The sequence below is a fragment of the Bidens hawaiensis genome, unplaced genomic scaffold, assembly GCF_021521415.1.
Source record: "Bidens hawaiensis isolate Kalapana, Puna unplaced genomic scaffold, B.hawaiensis_p1.1 tig00025295_1, whole genome shotgun sequence".
NCBI lineage: Eukaryota > Viridiplantae > Streptophyta > Magnoliopsida > Asterales > Asteraceae > Bidens > Bidens hawaiensis.
In genome coordinates, this window is record NW_027494034.1 from 154,828 (window position 1) to 175,562 (window position 20,735).

Below are 20,735 nucleotides of genomic sequence, written 5' to 3' on the forward strand. Positions count from 1 at the left end.
GGGACACAATCAACAAGTACTCCGTCTCAGCAGCAACCAGGATACGGGGGAACTTATCTTTCGGTATTATTGGAATTACCTAGACCAACAAGGCCAGAATCCATCAACATGCATCCTCGTTCAACCATGCCAGCTGGCGTATTCTCATTAGGATCTCCCATGGTGTCCTCTGAAGTGCATGTCGGGGATGATATCCCAATGCAGACGTCACCTTATCCTGAGGATACACTCAATGGAAATATTTGTCGTCAAGGCTCAGGATACCAAAGGCCTATCCACAATCTCGGTAACAATTCATTTAATGCAAATTTATACACTAATCGTGGATCTGTGCAGGATAAGGGGATATCTCTAGAGATAGCAAGGGAATTTCAGAAAATGAAAGACATGATTTCCAATATCCCAGGGATAATACGTCCCATAGCTGAAGTCCCCGCAGGTAACGACAGGTTATCCAGGTTCACTTGGCCTACATGTTACGTAGAAATCCCCAAGAAGTTCCAAACTCCCAGCATGAAGTTGTACGACGGCACTACGAATCCTGAGAAACACGTAGCTCAGTATAAAAAAAGGATGGAGATCAACCCCATCCCCATTGACATCAAAGAAGCTTGCCTATGCAAGGGATTCGGTTCAACATTGACGGGGCCAGCCCTCAAATGGTTATTGAGTATTCCTTCTAACACTGTTACCACATTTTCTCATTTAATTAACTTGTTCAATAATCAATTTTCTTGTAGTAGATCTTTTGAGAAAATGACAGGTGAGTTATATAGAATTGTTCAGCATAACAATGAATCCTTAAGGGAATACATAACCAGATTTAGCAGGGAAGCTTTGAAAATCCCCAACCTTGACATGGCAGCTACTATTGAAGCCTTCAAGATGGGATTAAGGAAGGATTCTTCTTTCTATGATGATCTTGTCATGACTCCATGCAGGAATCTTGATGAAGTCAGAAACAGGGCGTTAAGATACATTCGGCTAGAGGATGACAAGAAGGCTCATGGAAAGTTGATTATCCCGAAGTATGAGTCTACCAACAGGAAATCAGACTCTCCACAAAAGTTCTCCAGGACAAATCCATATTCCAAACAGGATAATTCCGGGATAAATGCCGTGGAAGAAGATGAAGATGATGAAAAGTATCCTAAAATCTCTGAATATTGTATTAATATTGATATTAGTGGTGTGATATGTGCCATGCAGGATTTAGGTGACAAGGCCAGATAGCCTAAGAAAAATGAAAAGCCCGGATCCATCAAAGACAAGCCCAAATGGTGTGCATTCCATGAAGACTTTGGCCATCGCACTGAAGATTGCATAGCACTTCGGAAAGAAATAGGATACCTTCTTAGCAAAGGATACCTGAAGGAACTTGTAGGTTCCCAGCCGGATCTACACGGAATATCTCGTTCTACGTAGGTGCGGAATCCCTACGTAAGACGTTATGAGCGTAGAAGACGATATACGTTAACACGATCGAACACACGTTACAATAAACAAATACTCATTGTATTGCAACTAAAAACACGTGATATCAATGATCACCGATTACACAACACGTTAACTGACTCATACAATCAAAAATCACGTTCTAAGCCGTAACCTAGCCATATATAAACACGACAACTTCGCCTGGCATGTTCAGGCGAAGTTGTCCCTAACTTCGCTTAGTTCATAAGTTCGCCTGTATCAGCGAACTTGTGAGCTAACTTCGCTTACATCCAAATACAAATCTAACAAACTCGATTACAGACACTTGACACTGAACTACTGACATCATGTACCAACAGAACTGTTTGGAAGAAACAAGAACAAGAGTCAGGATCCTGTCAAGATTCCTGAAAGGGCACCTTCTCCTCCACCCAGAGTTAAGGTTGTATCCTTTATCTCAAGAGGATCCGACATCTGTGGAACCTCATATTCAGCAGCTAAGAAGTGTTCCAAAGAAACAAAGATGGACAACGGAGAAAGACCTCTCCGCACTTCCACTCTGACAACTCAAAAGATCATATCCTTCGACAAGGAGGATCGATGTGATCTTGTGGATCCCAACCATGGTGGTTTGGTAATCACTTTATGGATAGCTAACTGTTTTGTGCGCAGGATACTCGTTGATGGAAAAAGCTCTGTGATCATTATCCAAATGGATGCCTTGAAGAAGATGGATATCCCAGAAACGGAGATTATCCCGAAATCCTCAGTCCTCGAAGGGTTTAGTGGCAAGACAAAGAATACTTTGGGAGAAATCAAACTTCCAATATATATTGAGGGAACTAACTCTCTACAAAAATTTTGTGTTATTGACTCATTATCTTGTTGCAATGTGATATTAGGCAGGCCCTGGATCCACAACAAGAAGGCAGTACCCTCAACTTATCATCAATGTGTGAAACTCCCAAGTCCTTAGGGAGTCATCAAAATCGAAAGTGATCAACAAGATGCCAAGGAATGTTATGCTTCATCAATGAAGTGGACTACAAAGCCTACTCAAGCATAGCTATTACAGAAACAGCCAAGGAAGGTCCTGCAAGCAAGAGAACAGGATGTAAAGGAAGTATCTTTGGATCCTCAAGATACTGAGATCAAAGTATTATTAGGATCAAGTATTCCTGAGGATATTGAGATGGAGTTGATATCCTTTCTAAAGAAAAGAGCTTCTACCTTCGCCTGGAAACATGAAGATATGACAGGTATCTCTAAATCTATAATTACTCATAAACTTGGTATAGATAAATCTTTCAGGCCGGTACATCAAAAGCGAAGGAAGTTTGCTCCTGAGAGAAATACTATCATAAAAGAAGAAGTGCAGAAGCTGCTAAAAACCAAGATGATAAGAGAAGTCCAATATTCTAGATGGTTGGCCAATCTAGTTTTTGTCCAGAAGAAAAATGAAAAGTGGAGAGTGTGTGTGGATTTCACAGACCTGAATAAGGCCTGTCCAAAAGACCCATTTCCACTCCCACACATTGACTCAATGGTGGATGCAACTGCTGGCCACGAGCTGCTAACCTTCATGGATGCATCCTCAGGATTTCAACAAATTCAAATGGAGCCTTCAGATCAAGAAGATACAGCCTTCATGAATCCCACAGGTATATACTGTTATACTACAATGCCTTTTGGACTAAAAAATGCAGGTGCAACATACAAGAGGCTAGTTAACATGATGTTCAAAGACCAGCTGGGGGACACGATGGAAGTCTACATAGACGACATGATGGTAAAGTCAAGAAAGGCTGAGGATCATCTCAAAGAATTGGCAACAGCCTTTGACATCCTGGACGAATATAACATGAAGCTGAACCCAGCCAAGTGTCATTTTGGTGTCAAAGTAGGAAAGTTCCTTGGATACATGGTTACCAAGAGAGGAATAGAAGCGAGCCCTGAGCATATCAAAGCTATCCTGGATATCAAATCACCAAGAAATGTCAAAGATGTCCAAAGGTTAACAAGTAGAATAGCAGCTCTCAACAGATTCATCTCAAGATCTTCAGAGAAGTGTAAAGACTTCTATGATATCCTGAGGAAAAATCAAAAATTCGACTGGGGAGAGAAGCAAGAAAGGGCATTGGTATCCCTGAAGGAATACTTATCCTCAGCACCACTCAAGATGAATCTAGTTGACGGTGAACCATTATCCTTATACTTAGCTGTTTCGGGGAATGCAATCAGTGCTGTACTCGTCAAAGATCACGAAGGTCAACAACATCCGATATATTATGTAAGTAAAAGTCTACTAGATGCTGAATCCAGGTATTCTTATTTTGAAAAATTAATTTTAGCACTTATAATGGCTTCTACTCAATTAAGACATTATTTTGAAACTCATGTTATTCATGTAAAAACTAACTATCCTATTAAAGCTATTTTGAGAAAACCAGAAATGTCAGGTAGGATGGCAAAGTGGTCTGTGAAACTTAGTGCATATGATATCTTGTATGAACCGAGGACAACAATCAAATCTCAGGAACTTGCCGACTTTGTGGCTGATTTTAGCCAGGATATACTTGAGGAAGCAGAAATGGAAGTTCAACATTTGGAGATCAAGGAGAGTTGGACTTTGCATATTGATGATGCTTCCAACATAAGAGGAACATGTCTAGGTATCCTGCTAAAATCGCCACAGGGGGACATTATACCTCTATCTATATTCTGTGAATTTCAGACTACTAATAATGAGGTCGAATATGAAACCTTAATAGCTGGTTTACAATTAGCTAAGGATATGAAGGTCAGGTATCTTCAAGTTTATGTTGATTCTTTGTTACTAGCTAACCATTTTAATGGCTCTTATTCAGTGAATGCAGAAAACTTAGTAAAATATTTTGAAATAGTTAAGAAATTAGCTATGTGTTTCGAAACATTTGATATAGTACAGGTACCAAGAGAAGAAACACTGAAGCAAATGCTTTGGCAAATTTAGTATCAGCTCTCAAGATACCTGATGACATCAAGATACCCATCATACATATCTTGACTCCAACAACAAAGGAGAACCACGAAATTATGGAAATTTCAAAAACTGAGGATGACCCAGTATCCTGGACCTATCCTATAATACGGTATCTTCAGGATAACAAGATCCCAGAAGGAGAAAATACAAGAGCTTTCCGAATGAAGGTAACCCAGTGTATTATCCTAAATGATGTTTTGTATAGAAAGTCACTTGCAGGTCCATACTTGAGATGCTTAGAATATCAAGAAGCACAAGAATTTCTCAAGGATATACATGAAGGTGATTGTGGAAACCACACTGGGGGTAGAGCCTTAGTATCCAAGATACTGAGGACAGGTTACTTCTGGCCAACAATGAAGAAGGACGCAATGAACTTCTCCAGAAAATGTGATGCTTCTAAAAGACACAACAACATCTTGCATCAACCAGTTGAACCATTATATCCTATCATATCCCCGACGCCATTTATGAAATGGGGAATGGATATTGTGGGAAAGCTCCCTAAGGCTCCTGGTGGAAAGGCCTTTATGCTGGCCATGACAGATTACTTCTCCAAGTGGATCAAAGCAGAGGCATTTGTCCAAGTTAAAGAAAAGGATGTGATCACATTCATCAAACGCAATATCCTGACAAGATTTGGTATCCCGGTAGAGATTGTTTGTGACAATGGATCACAGTTCATCAGTAGTAGAACAACCAACTTTTGTGAAAGTCGGGGAATCAAGATGGTGACTTCAACTCTAGTACATCCTCAAGCTAACGGTCAAGCAGAATCTAGTACCAAGATCATCATCAACAATTTGAAGAAGAAATTGGGATCCAAGAAGGGAAAATGGGCTGAAGAACTACCATTTGTTCTTTAGGCTAATAGAACCACTTCATAAAATGCAACGGGACAAACACCTTTCTCCTTGGTGTTTGGGGCCGAAGCTGTTATCCCTACAGAGATGGTGATCCCCATAGCAAGAACCAGCATCCAAGATACTGAGTCCAACAACCAAAGCCTTACTGAAGACCTGGATACCATTGATGAACTCAGAGATCTCGCCAGGATCAGAATGGCTACATACCAACAAAGAATAGCTAAGTCCTACAACAAGAATATCAGGATTTGAATATTCCAAGTAGGAGATATGGTATTAAGAAAGGCATTTTAGCATACCACTAACCCAGCAGATAGAAAGCTAGCTCCAAAGTGGGAAGGTCCTTACTTGATTTATTCAGAAGCAGGAAAAGGGGCCTACAGATTAATCACTATGGAAGGTGTTCCTATACCAAGAGCTTGGAATGCTATCCACCTTAAGGCATATTTTTGTTAATATCCTTAACTGGTATGTTCATTTCCTCAGGATAAAGGTATGTTCCCTCATCTATTTTTATATTTTTGAACTTTATTATCTCTAAATCAAGTTTACTGACTTAAGCATCGGAGGGGTGTTAGCCAGGCTAACAACCACCCCTCATTAAGAGCTTAGTGTTTTGCAGTTATCCCAGGGATATGTCATCTTCACAACAGTCAGAGGCTGATCACCTCACACACGAATAAGATATCCTTGACATCTTCTAAGGTTTGAAGGTCTTCACCTTGCTAACGAACGCTTGGAGCGCACGAATAAGATATCCTTGATATCTTCTAAGGTTTAAAGGTCTTCACCTTTCTAACGCCGCCTAGAGCGCACGATGATTCAGATATAGTTCGAGGCAGGCGGACCAGACCAGCTGATAATCCGTTTGTTGTTGGCTATATACCGAATCCTTAAGATAAGTGGCAGACGTGTCACACATATGGTTTATAACATTTTCATGTTATCTAAGGTTTATAACATTTTCATGTTATCTAAAGTCTTGGCATTTTCATGCCCATATGTTTAGGACTTTCCCCAGTTTTATCTCAAGCTTAGACATTTGCATGTCTCTCAAGTAAAGGCCTAGTCGCCAGTGAAAAGGCTTTATCGCCAGTACAAAGGCTTTGTCTCCAGTAAATGGGCTTTATTGCAAGGATTATCTAACTTTGTTTCAATAGATCGAAGATCGGACAAATCGCTAAATTACAAAGTTGTTTTTGACTTCGCAAAATTCCAGAAACATGATACTTGCTCAACAGTTGGAGACATCATATATAAGCTAACTAGATTTATAAATGATCCCCACAAAGGTACTCTTTACACTTAGTTTTATCACACAATTTATATTTCAAGGTATGATCTTTTGGTTTGATTTTTATAACTCACACAAGGCATAAGGATATATTATCCTTAAGATATTTTATTTTCACTCCTAATAAGTCTTTTGGTTATATTTTCCAAAAATATATAATCTTTAAAATATCTTATGCTCAGGATACATGAACCTCAAGATGTTTTATTAAAAGTCTTAAAGATATGTAGTCCTCAAAATGTTCGAGAAGCGTATTTTCAGGATACATTATACTCGGAATAATTTATTTCAGAAAATTGGAGATATGAAATATTTCAATCAAAACTTATTCGGATAAGTTATAAACACGATGCTTAAATCCAAAAGATTATATTATTACTAATCATAAATGCAGGAAATTAAAAAAGGCAACATCTGGGTTTCGTCTTGAAAAACCAAGATCCCTCCACCCGAACATTGCCAGATGTCCAAAAGTCAAGATAACATGGGCTTCGTCTTGGAAAGTCAAGATCCCTCCACCCATGTATCCTATTATCCTAAGCTTACTTGTTCAAGACAAGAAAATAAAAATTATTCAACAGCCATACAACCCAACATCAGACCAACAAACACAAACACAAACACATAAACCTTAAAAAATCAGGCTCAAGCCTTTTCTTTACCGTTATCATCGCCCAATTGCACCTCATCACCGACCACCTTCACTGCATCCTTGATCGCCACATCCACAGCCTCCTCCTCTTCACTCGGACCAGCCACCTCCACACTTTCACCATTAAGCTAAGCCAAAACTCTCTCCCAAGCAACCACATCCCAGAAAGGAGTGTCGACACCAGCAACCTTGGCCTCCTTAGCCATCTTGACACGAGAATGAAAGATCGAGATCGCTGCGGATTTCTTGGCTCCCTCAGCAACCTCTTGGATCCTCATCAAAGCACTTGCCTCCTGGTGAACCAACTCCCTCCTGGCCAATGCGAGCTCCTTTTTCAGGTCCTCGTTCTCCTTGCTCTTTTTGTCGAGAATATTGGTCTTAGCAGTCCCAATCTTCAGTATCTCGGTAATACGAGTGTTGGCCTCAAGGAGTTCGTGATAGAGATAGTTGAATTTGGAATATAACAATCCTAGCCCCTGCTTAAGTCAAAATATCCTCAGCACATTATATACAAGATATGAGGATAAAGTACAAAGACATACCTGGTTGAACTCAAGATCACATGTCGGATAGGAGTCGGAGGTATCCTGGGTCTTCCTCTTTTTTGATCCCTTGGCACGACTGCTTTCGGGCTTTGGTAGGATAACAGGAACGGCTTCCTTCTTTTTGGTGCTACGGGTGGAGACCATGCTATCAATATCGTCAAGAATGAAAACAGGAGCTGATTTGCCTACAAAGACAACGCTGGTTAGTATCTCTGATCCTTAAATTTTTTAACTAACATGTTAATACTTCTACCAGACATAGCGGAGACCGCTGACTGGGAGGATTCTTGAATGGCCGACTGGAAGAAAAAGGTCCTCTCTTCCTCGTTGATGAGGTAAAAAGAGTTTAGCTTGCTTTCAAAAGCTGCACAAACAAGATAAAGCATATCAATTAGATACATATATCAACATACAGATTGAAGATAAGTTATCCTACTTTTGGAAACCCAGAGATATGGAAGAGAAAGAAAGAAGAATATTACCTGGATAAAGAAATCGATGAAGAAAAGCATTATTTATCCGGGTAGATATATGGACGACCTAGGGTGTACTCACTCACGGAAGACTGACACGGGTGGCCAATCTATCGCCACGCGGGGTTCGAATTTCAAAAATTTTACAGCTATAATCCATGCCAACAACTGTTAAATTTGGGGACAATTGTTAGGGCTCGGATTTTCAGCATCTTCAGCAAGCAATATATTCAGGATAATTCCAGAATATGGTATTCTCCAAGGTAACGGGTATCCTAAATATGTTGTATAACTAACAATATTGTTCGCCGTCTTTCCTTGTTTACCAGGTCAAGAGATGTCGCCATAATTGCCTAAAGACCCGCACTTGCAGTTAATAGGACGTGTTAAAAAAGGAAACGTGACTAAATGTATCTCCGGAATTTTAGGAATGTTTGTTAGGTTATTATTTGTATAAATAGAGCTAGATTCTGGATCATAACACACACTCTATACACACGAGACTTACTAGTACTCACATTCTCTGTAATCACGATCGAGTTTCAGCTCCACACTTGTAACCACTATGTTATTAATAAATCGGTGGTGATAGTTTTCACCACCCGGGGTTTTATTCTTGTTATCCTAAGGATAACAGGTTTTTTTCCTCGCAACAAATCTCTGTGTTTAAGTCATTTTTACAAGCACCTAGTCCCATTTTACTAATTTGGTTGTAAAATCACGTTCGTTAACTTTTAACCAAAACAGAAACAATGTCATGAGGACCATCAAGAGGTCATCATTGAGCATCGGCAACAGCAAAGAAAGTATTTGGCGCCGGCTTCTATTGGCCTACCATTTACCAAGAAACACATTAAATGGTTCGCTCATACGATGCATGCCAACGTGCAAGCAACATCTCATCCAGAGAAGAAATGTTACAAAGACCAATCCAGGTCTGTGAAGTATTTGACGTTTGGGGCAACGACTTCATGGGATCATTTCCAACATCATTTGGTCAACGATACATCCTAGTTGCAGTAGATTACATATACAAATGGGTTAAAGCCCAAGGTTTACCCACTAATGATGCTAGGATGGTAGTCAAATTTATTAAGAAATTATTCTCTCGTTTCGGTATTCCTAAAGCACTTATAAGCGATCGAGGAACACACTTCTGCAATGCGCAAGTGGAAAAGTATTGGCTAGATATGGGGTTCATCATCGACTCGCTACCCCTTACCAACAACAAACAAGTGGTCAGATGGAAGTCACCAATCGGGGTATCAAACGTCATCCTGGAAAAAATTGTCAGTCATAATCGTAGGGACTTGTATGAGAAACTAGACGACGCTCTTTGGGCTTTCCCTACTGCATACAAAAGTCCTATAGGCACAACACCGTTCAAATTGTTGTACGGAAAGGCATGTCATCTTCCAGCCTAGCTTGAACACGAAGCATATTGGGCATTTAAAACCACCAACCTTGATCTGCAATCTGCTGGGAAAAACGATTCATGCAGTTACACGAACTAGACGAGCTGAGGGTGTAAGCATATGGCAATTCAAGGATTTATAAGGAAAGGAAGAAAATACTTCACGATGCACGTCTAAAAGGTGAAAAACAATAGCAGGCGACCAGGTACTGCTATACAACTCTCGCCTTCGTTTATTTCCCAGAAAATTGAAGTTTAGATGGTCCGGACCCTTCATAGTTAAAGAAGTTTTTGAGTATGGAATCGTTGAACATTTTCAAAAAGATAAACATAACTTTAAGGTAAAGGGTCACCGACTTAAACTTTACTTAGGAGAACCCTAGAAACCATGATGGAGGTACTTCACCTCCATCCCATGAACTAAACTGGCATAACCGCGAGTCAAGCTATTGAATACGACAAAAATTTAGCATGTTTAGGTTTAGTTTTAGTTTTTAGATTAAGATTTTAAAAAATAATTAGGAAAACATGGGTTGTGTTGTCCTCAACATGGCCATGTTCAGTATAATTTCCCTGTAGTGATCGACTATGGCACTATTTCTGGCTCAGACTGTCCTACCCTAGAACTCAAAGAATTACCCACGCACCTCAAGTACGCTATCCTTGAAGGCAAGTCTCATTTACCTATCATCATTTATTCCGACCTTTCGAGAGATGAGAAAGAAAGACTACTCGAAGTTCTCAAATCTCATAAGAAATCCATCACTTGGAAAATTATGGATATTAAAGGCAATAGCCCGTCATTTTGTACCCACAAGATTCTAATTACTTCAAAACCGTAGTGCAGCACTAAAGTCGACTGAATCTAAATATGCAACATGTGGTGAAGAAGGAAGTTCTCAAAGTGCTTGGCGCGGGTTTGATTTACCCGTATCAGCTTCTCCTTGGATAATTCATGTTCAAGTAGTCCCAAAATGACAGTAGTAACCAATGACAAGAATGAGCCGATTCCTATGAGAACCATCATGGGATGGCGAGCTTTCATCGGTTACTGTAAACTCAACGATGCCACTAGGAAGGATTATTTTCCTCTCCCGTTCATCGATCAGATGCTTAAGCGTCTATAAGGAAAGATGCACTACTGCTTTATTGCCGAATTCTTTGGTTATTTTCAAGTTCCAATCTCACCTGTAGATCAGAAGAAAACAAAGTTCACATGCCCCTCTGGAACATTTGCTTACCGACGAATGCCCTTTGGGTTACGCAATGCTCCAGTTACTTTTCAATGCTGTATGTTGGCTATCTTTCAAGATATGATAGAGGATTCAATGGAAGTATTCATGATAGCTTCTCCATCTTTGGCGATTCCTTCGATCTTTGCCTTGAAAATTTAAAAAGGATGTTAGCACGATATGAGGAATCCAACCTTGTGCTAAACTGGGAAAAATTCTATTTTATGGTTTTGAAACATTTCAAAACTTCCACCACCCACATCCGTTAAATCCATTTGAAGTTTCCTTGGCCATATGGGTTTTTATCGTCGTTACATAAAAGACTTTTCAAAAATAGCCCGAACAATGACACAACTTCTTGAACCATTCATCTTCTCCGAAGAGTGTTTGAATGCATTCCAAATTTCGAAAGGCAAGCTTGTGGATGCTTCAATTATGGTAGCTCCAGACTGGACATTAACATTCAAACTTATGTGTGATGCAAGTGGCTTTACACTTGGAGCAGACTAAGGACAAAGGAACGATAAGCACTTTCATCCGATCTACTACACCTGCAAAACTCTCAATGATGTTCAGGAGAATTACATGACTACAGAAAAGGAGCTTTTGGCCGTAGTATTCGCTTTCGATAAATTCTGTTCTTATCTAGTCCTTTCAGACACCATCTTCACACAAATCATGCAGCAGTTAGGTACCTGTTAGCAAACAAGATGCAAAACCCCATCTGATCCGATGGATTTTACTTCTACAAGAATTCGACATCAAAATCAAGGGCAAAAAGGGTCCTGAAAATCTTGCAGCCGATCATCTTTCTCGTCTGTTAAGAAAAAGTGAAAGAAGCCTTGAAAATCTGAAATTAGAAAGAGTATGAAGTACGAGCAGCTAAAATCGATGGCAAGCACTTATATTATAAATCAAGGTTGCATATACTAACCCCAACTCTCCACTAATGGTTTGCGTGAAGTTGGTTAGTTGAAATTAAAGTAAAACCATTTATTTTAAAATAATATAAATAATAAAAGAAATCTGGAGAAAAATATGTTTTATAGTTGGTAAAAAAATTTTATGGGATAAATCTTGGTTGGTTTGGATGGAAAAGACTCGAGTTCAGGTACTTAAACAATTGGAAACGAAAACGAAAACCAAATATGTTGTTGTAGCTACCTTGTGGTGTCACGCAACCAACAAAGGGGTGCCTGGTGGTGTGACATGACGAGAGGTATTTTCCAGAAAGTTTATTTTTTAACGTTTTTGGCCCTAGACTTGTTTAAAACCGATTTTTAGCGTAAATTAAGTGAGTTAAGGACCGTTAAGGATGATATAACAACACGACAAGTATGAAACGCGATTGTAACATAAAATCCATCATTTTATTAATATCCAAAGATACGAAAATCAAAACAGGGTCATGTTTACAACAAAAACAAATCCAAAGTAAACCAAAAATGACGAATGTCACACTCTAAGTATATACAAACCCTAGTCGTCACCACTTCTGCTGCCACCTGTATCATAGACAAGGCTCTAAGTCTCTTACCACATTGTTCCTGGTACTATTCGAACTACAAGTTATAGAATCTCACACCTGTAGTTCTAAAGATATTATTACCCGGTCGACTTTTGCACCTTGCTACGACCACCATAGTATTCAACACTCTCTTATAAAGGTTTACTGATGAGGCGTCACCATTTCACTACCACGTGTAACCATTTTCTGCTGTGCCGATCTCTTACATGGCTACGATATCCAAGACGTTGCATGCAACTTACAAGCCACCATTTGCGACGCCACTTGCAAGCCCATTGCAAGACCATGGTGCTCTAGTGCCAGCCACTCCCTTGTAGTACTATGCTCCCTTGTAGTACTATGGTACTATGGTCCTATAAAATTGTGGTTCACAAGTTGTTCCAAGCATCTTTGTCTACTTCATGCTTTGTTGGTGCTCCAGCTACCTCCTCACTCAATGGTCCAACCAGGTCATGTCACGTGTCAATATTATTTCGAGACACCCAGATTTTTTTGTAAAAAGCCATTCAGTTGACAAGTATTTTAGGCATCCCAATGGGATTTTATAGGTGTTCCAGTGAGATTCTCTTTGTCTTTTAACGAGATTATTCTTGGCTTCCAACGATATTTTTTTTGGTTTTCAACAAGACTTTTTAGTTTTCCGACTGGTCCTATCTCGTGTTCTGACGATATTTTTTTCCGTCTTCCTTAGAGATTTTTTCTGACGCTTGGTTGAAGCTTTTTGGTTAAAAATCTTGTCAGGTGATTTTTTGGTTAAAAATATTTTTGGCTGAATCTTTGAGATTTTTTCTGATGCTAGGCAGGCCACCTGGATTGGGGTTGACGTTTCAGGAAAAACTGGTTAAATGTAAATTTTGTTTACTTTGGCCGATAAAATGGACATTCAGATCATTTCCGCTTAATAAAATTATAAAACTACGGATGTGCTAAAAATAGTTTAATAATTATTAACTAAATTAACTTAAAATAGACAATAAGTAATACTCTAGTCTAAAACTCGACTAAATTACTAACCTACAAGTGAACCGATCGACTCTAGTAAAGCTAAGTAAGTCCAAATATCGAGCCCACAAGACTCTCTAAATTACGTTTATTTGCTAATTAGACTCAACTACAGACACGGCTTATTAATGTAGATTTGTTTGAGGGGGTTTTGTTTAAAATATAAAAATTAAACTAATTATTAAAAACTAAGTTAAGAAAATAAGTAATTTAAACGAAAACACAAGTTTGTTGATTAAATAAGATGACTATGAGAAAACTACCTAGGCTAGAATTCCCTAATTTCAGCTGTTAATAAACCGGAAAAACTATTTTGTTATGGACTGGGATCGTAAAATATACACTTAAAAGAAAACCCAAACAGGACATCTGACCCTTCTCAAGAAGAAACCTATGGGTTTCTAATAAGTTTTAACGCACACCAGTATCAAAAATCAAGTTCCCTTACGGTCACCTAATTAATTAGGACTTAGTTCCTTTATAATGAAATTCTACCTTACAGCGCAGAAATCAAAGGCAACTCAATATATTTAATTGATTTAATAGACAATAATAACTAATCAAACCTAGACGAACTCCTTACGAAGAACTAAATCTAGCAAGATTAAATAATAAAGATCTATCAATAACATATCACTTTAAAGATTTTAGGTTAGCAGCACATTTAAGTTTATTTGACAATATTATTCCTATGATCTTATCATGAAATCAATTATAAAATAATCAAGAACACGAAGTAATTGACCTAATAACAACATATCATATGACAAACAATAATCAAGGAAACTATGGAATAAAACTCATCAAACAATCCTAGGTACCCATATGCATCAATTTAATATAGTTAAATCTTTTATTAAATCATAAAAACCACAACGATAAATAATCCCAAGTCAAATCACAACGTCAAAGTAGGCTCATCATAAGCCTAAGTAGTTCATGCAATTTAGCTAAGCATCTTAAGTTTAAACAAAACAATCAAAGAAGAATTCATGGTGATAATAAAGGAAAACGAAAGAAAACAAAAGATAGAACCCGTGTTCTTCATCTTCAAACAATGAGCACTCCACCAAATAATTCTTCAACTCTAAAACCTTCAAAAGTTGCAATCCTAAGCCTTGGAACTCCACAAATTCGGATGGCTTCTTCAGGTTATGTTAAGGTTGAGTTTAGGGTCTTTATATAGGAAAAATCAAGCCCAAACCCTAAAAATCATAGGAAGGTTCTGGAAGTTAGCCCACCGCACCGCGCGGCGGGCCTGGCCCCACCCCGTCGCGCAACGCTCCGGCAATTGGAGAGAGGAACCGGCCTGGTCCGGTCCGGTTCATTCTTGGTCTAGTCCGGCTTGTTTCCTGATCCTCCGGTTCTCCGGTTTGACTCATTTTCACTTATTTTTCGTCCTCTTTTCACCACAACTGAAACCCAGAACCTAAAATATAAAAATATTTTATTAATATACAAATCTTACATAAAACCGAACAAAACTAATAAAATATTAAATAAAATATACACGAGATTTATGTATATTAAACATTATATCAACTACTAAAATACATTAATAGTAAGATAAATTATTAATTTAGGTTAAACTTTTAACTTAAATTAAAACGTTACATGACAAAATTAAAAAAAAACATTACTAAAGAAGAATATGAGTCTATTATTCTTCCATGCGTCAAAATTTCAAATAGCAAAAACATTACAATATGTAAATTTCGGGCTGTAAACGAACCGAACGAATATGAACAAGGCTTGTTCATGTTCGTTCGTTAAGAAAATAATGTGTTCACGAACGGTTCACGAACACTTACCGAACGAGATTTTATATTCGTGTTCGTTAATTAAGGAAATTAATGTGTTCACGAACACAAACGAACACAAATAAAATCGGCAGAGCTTAGAGATTAAGACCGATGTATTCATCAATGTGAAAAATGAAAGCATGTAACAATTCGAATGAACACGGACAAAGGAATGTTCGTGTTCGTTCATTTAACTTTAAAAGAACGTGGACACTTAATCAAACAAATATTTTTGTTCATGTTCGTTTATTTAAAAAGAGACATTTGTGTTCGTTTGTTTAAAATTTAAACGAACATAACTGAACAAAAATAAACGAACATACATGAACAAATGTAAATGAACACAATAAACATAAACGAACTTAAATGAAAAAACTTAAATAAACACAAATTAACAAATATAAAACATTTAAGCAGATGACCTATCTAGATAATATTTAATTATTTTCTATTAACACATAAACGAACATAAATAAACAGACATAAACGGACATAAATAAACAAGCATAAACGAACGTTCATGAACACAAATGAACGAACGGAACATTCCGCCGAACGGTTCACGAATAGTTCACCGAACGTTCGGTTCGTTTATAGGCCTACATGCAATGGCTTGCATGCTTAAATTTAGAATAGTGCACGGTACAACGAATATGGTGTAGGCGTGAAAGCAACATTTATGATTATATTAAGAGGGCCAGAGGGGTATTGTTACTGAAGAGGTAGGTCCCAGCAGAGCCCAGTTGGACCCGCAAGACTCACCTTAAACAGGGACGTCTGCGCAGAAACCAACTGGATCCGCAGGACCAACCATGCTCAGAGACGTGACGTCCTTACGCGCAGTACGCAAGCTGGTCCCGCAGGAAATGCCTCCCAATGGTGAAGGACTCCGCCTGTCCCCGCAGCCTCGGATACAAGCCATTAGGGAAGGCCACCCGCGCAGCAAGGCTACACGCACAAGGCACTTAGCTCTCAATCGTTCAGTGTCACCTGAAGGAATGAGCGAAGCCGGGAACAATCCCGCACAAGGGCGGGAGGGGGAATACTCCCGCCCAAATAAGCCAGTCCGTACGATACGGGAAGATCTTCTGTACTGTACTTGACGAGGTATGGGAAAAAGATCTGACTAAAGATACGACAGCTTATAGACAACAGTATGGCGAGCAGCATGCTCCTACACTGTATGTCACTATTAGCCGCTGCCTACTCACCAACTCTTGTCATACCACGTGCGTAGCTGACAGTTGGTGGAAAAGGAATAGTATACAGCAGGCCTGGTCGCTATCAGCCGCTACCTACCCACCAACTACCAGCAGGGCACGTGCGTAGGCTACTGTTGGTGAACAGGAACACTGTTGCAGCCGGCCATACCTCCTTGGAAACCTACCTTCGGCTATAAATACCACAAATGGTATGACCATCTGATCTTATCATATCTTATCACATTATCATCATATTATACTTGATATCTGCTCTAGCAATCTCTTAATATACTTTTATATTTAAAGAGCAATCTAGTCTGATTCTCACGCCGGAGGGTGGTCACAAGGAGGAACCCCCCCCCCCCTTCTCAGTGACGAGCTCACGGTGTCTGTTTTGCAGGTTATCAGAAGAACCATCTTCCAAGGGTCTAACCCCTCGTGGGAAACATCTATCTAACCCCCAGGTTATCAGTAATCTGTCGTGGGTCTGGTTAGTGTTTCTTCATTGGCGCCATCCGTGGGAGGTAAAGTTTCGCCATCCTACTAAGTGCAAGTGACGGTTCCACCCGCACAATCACGAAAGAGGAAGCAAAACTTCACACCTATTATCAACCACGTTCAAAGGTTAACTTATCCTCAAAAGATGAGGAAAACCTACACGCAGGTCAGATAAAGGTAAAGTTTCGCCATCCTACTAAGTGCAAGTGACGGTTCTACCCGCACAATCACGAAAGAGGAAGCAAAACTTCACACCTATTATCAACCACGTTCAAAGGTTAACTTATCCTCAAAAGATGAGGAAAACCTACACGGAGGTCAGATAAGGGTAAAGTTTCGCCATCCTACTAGGTGCAAGTGACGGTTCTACCCGCACAATCACGAAAGAGGAAGCAAAACTTCACACCTATTATCAACCACGTTCAACAGGTTAACTTATTCTACACTTGGAAAATTGCTAATTTAAACTAAGTATGCAAGTCATAAGTTTATAAAGCAAGAAACCCAAAGAAGGAAATAACAATCTTATACGCAAAAAGATTAATATTTCACAAATGAATTATTACAAGAATGGCCGGGTAACTACCCGCCTACGAAAAGAAGAAAATAAATCTATACAAGCTAAAACTATCCTAGCAGTGGGAAGGGATCTTCAGGATCAGGCTTCAGGGCCACTTCCACTTGGACCAGCCCCATCGGTAGAGCGTGGCAGTTCAAGGAAAGCTTTGAGGATAGCTAGCCCATCATCAGCAGCAGCTACTTGGTTCACCTTCTCCACCACTGGATGCGGGAAGGCGGCGTATTGATTTACTGCTTGGTCGTATATGGCTTCAGTATCAACATTGTACAAAGGGAAGTTGGAAGGCGGGAAGCCTTTCTCAACGAACCCTAGACCAAGCAGGAAGCCGGCCCGTTCCCCATCCTCGTGAAAAGCGTTGAGGGCTGCGCTCATGGCATCATCGTAAGTAGTCTCTGAGAAGACCCGATGCACAACCTACAAAGAAAATATACAAGTGTCAAACACCTTTTCTATGTACAAAGGAAAGCGTGAAGACGTAAAGCTAAACATACCTGAGGCAACGCCTCTCGAAGAAGCCATTCCTTGGCAACCAGAGCTTCTTGGAGGGCGACTTGAGCTTGGGTGCAGGCGCGTTCGGCTGCGCTTTTGTTAAGGTTGGCAAGTAGCACTTCCTTTGCAGCAGCCTCTTCAACGCCCTTAAGCTTCCGCTCGGTGTGATCAAGCACGCCCCTCTGGTCCAGGATTTCTTGAAGCTTCTTGGCATCCTCCATCGCCAAGGCATCATGAGCACGTTGGAGAGCCTCCAATTTGGCCTTGAGCTCCTCGTTCTCCACGCGTAAAGGCTCAGCAACGGCTTCAGCCTTGGTGGCCCTCTCGGTTGCGTTCCTCGCAGTCTCCTTAGCCAGCCGAAGCTGTTCGTTAACAGCTTGGGCAGCCTTGGAGCGGGCCTCGAGTCGCGCTTGAACCTCAACCTCGAGGGCCTTGAAGGCCTTCTCCTTCTCCGCAGCAGCTGCGGCCAACTTTTGGTTCTCCTCCCGAAGAGCCCGCGCTTGAGATACGTCTTTGGCGCGAGCTGCTTTTAACTTGTCGTTTTCACGACAAAGCAGCTCGACGCGTGGCTGCATCCGGGCCTGGAGAACCCGAAGCTCATTGGTTAGCCTACCCTCCTGGTAGCTAGCCATGGCTTCCCCCCAACGCACCATGGGGAGCAGCGTGGCGAGCCCATTCCACGCACTCCACAGGGGTACGAAGGGTTGTTCCTCGGCGTATGTTCCATCGCGGAACATACACTTCATTGGAATCCGACACTGCAAAAACAAAAAAGCAGTTAGGAAAAGATGATAAAAAATAAAAGTGAAAAAGGGCCAAAGGAACCCTACGCACCTGTAGGGTCTATAACAGGCCGATAGCCGCCGAACCCATCACCTGAACCCAAAGGAAACCCATCCAAAAGGTCAGGCAGATGGGAAGGTGGCAAAGATTGGCGAGTACTCCCATGCGTACCTGATGGGCCGGCCGTCGGTGCCGGTGGCGGGGGCATGGTGGCAACCGCCGCAGTCGCTGCCAGCAGAATCTGCAGCAATCGTAACCGCCGGCTCGGTAAAAGATGCTGTAAAAATCGCACTTACCACCGGCGGTGACGTCATCTTGGCTGGAACAGTCGGCTCAAGGGACTGAGCAACTGATCCAGCGGAAGCAGGCGCAGGCGCCTGGGTCGTCGCCTCAGGTAGGCTGACCGAGCCTACCGTCATCGGCGGAGAGGTACTCCTCTGCGCTCCACCCTGGAATGCGTCAACATCCACGCCTGCACAAGAAGATAAGGGTTAATAAATTTATGAAGTATGATAAATCTACGAAAACAAGGATGTTTGTACTTACGGGTTTTCTTGAGCCTAACGTACGGACGGGCGGGGACGAGCCCGATGGAGCCGGTCTCTTGATGCCGGTCACCGTCGTCGTCAATGGTTCTCCGGAGGTAACAGTCGTAGCCTCCGGAACAGTGGTCTTCTCACCACCAGGGTTCCCCGCCACCTCTTCACTATCTGACTCGCTGTCAGATAGGACCACTGGATCGGCTGTGGAGGCCACCTTCTCCTTCCCTTTCCCACCGGAAGCCTTCCTCTTCCGCACCAGCGGAGGACCATCTGCGGATTCCTCAGAAGAAGACAGGATGTCAGGAATTCCAGCAGCGGGTACAGCATTGAGGGGTTGAGGATAGAGTATCGCCTTACCTGGCCGCCGTTGGCTCAGGATCTCGTGGCCCAGCGGATAGACCTCCACAAACCGATCCGCCGTTTGCTCCAGGATGGGCAACTCGTTCTCGTCAAGAGCACGAGTACCCACCCGCACGGGACCGTCAGCTTCCCGCGGGTACAGGAGCGACTCCAAATTGTTCCCCTCTGAAAGAAAAGCAGTTAGAAGACAAACTCATATCAGCAAAAAAGACAAGACATACCATAAGGAATAGAGTTCAAACCGTATTCGAGAAGGATGGGAAACCGGGACGCATCCTTCCATACCCGGCTCATCCCCAGCATCACCATCCCGGACTCCGCAAACCGGTAAACCGGAGATTGGACCCGGGATATCTTCGCGAACCATTCCGCCTCCTGGTAGCTGGAAGCATGAAGGCTCGGAAGCGCTTGCCCCTTCTTAAACTTCATGGCAATGGGGATGGCACGGGCAGAAACGTAGAAGAACTCCCGCTTCCACGATCGGAGACTGCGCTCGGTCACGCAGATCTTCAAACCCTTAATACGGGTTGTCAAGGTGTACCACCCCTGGATGCACCTCCAAGTATAGAAGGTCATCAGGCGGTCCACATAGGGCTCAATACCCAGAATCCGGCACACCCACTCGAAGTGCCGGATCTTGGCAATCGCCATCGGATGCAACTCGGTTAGGTGCACACCGTGCCTCTCCAGGACACGGTACACAAACTTTGTCAATGGGAACCTAAGGTTCCCATAAACAAAGAATGCAGCATATACCCCGATCTTGCCACTGGGGGCATCGTACACAGTCTGGTGGGGTTCAGGAAACTCAGGCTCAAGAGACTCAAGCATGAATTTCCTGACAACGTACTGGTACTGATCGACAGGTAGAGCACACTGGCACTCGCCAGCAGTACTCCTATCGTCGGCTACAGCTTCAGCATCATTGGAAGACATATTGCAGAGAGAAGAAAACGATTTCGGGAAAATGCTTGCCTGAAAAGGGGAGTATTTGCCGGAAATCGCTAAAGAAGA

At 41.4% G+C, this 20,735-nt stretch overlaps 1 long non-coding RNA gene across 1 annotated transcript in view; it reads left to right on the forward strand.

Moving 5' to 3' along the window:
- LOC143571265 (uncharacterized) overlaps positions 1-20,735 on the forward strand; it is a 168,572-nt gene that overhangs the window by 120,684 nt on the left and 27,153 nt on the right. The gene's annotated exons all lie outside the window — the stretch shown is intronic.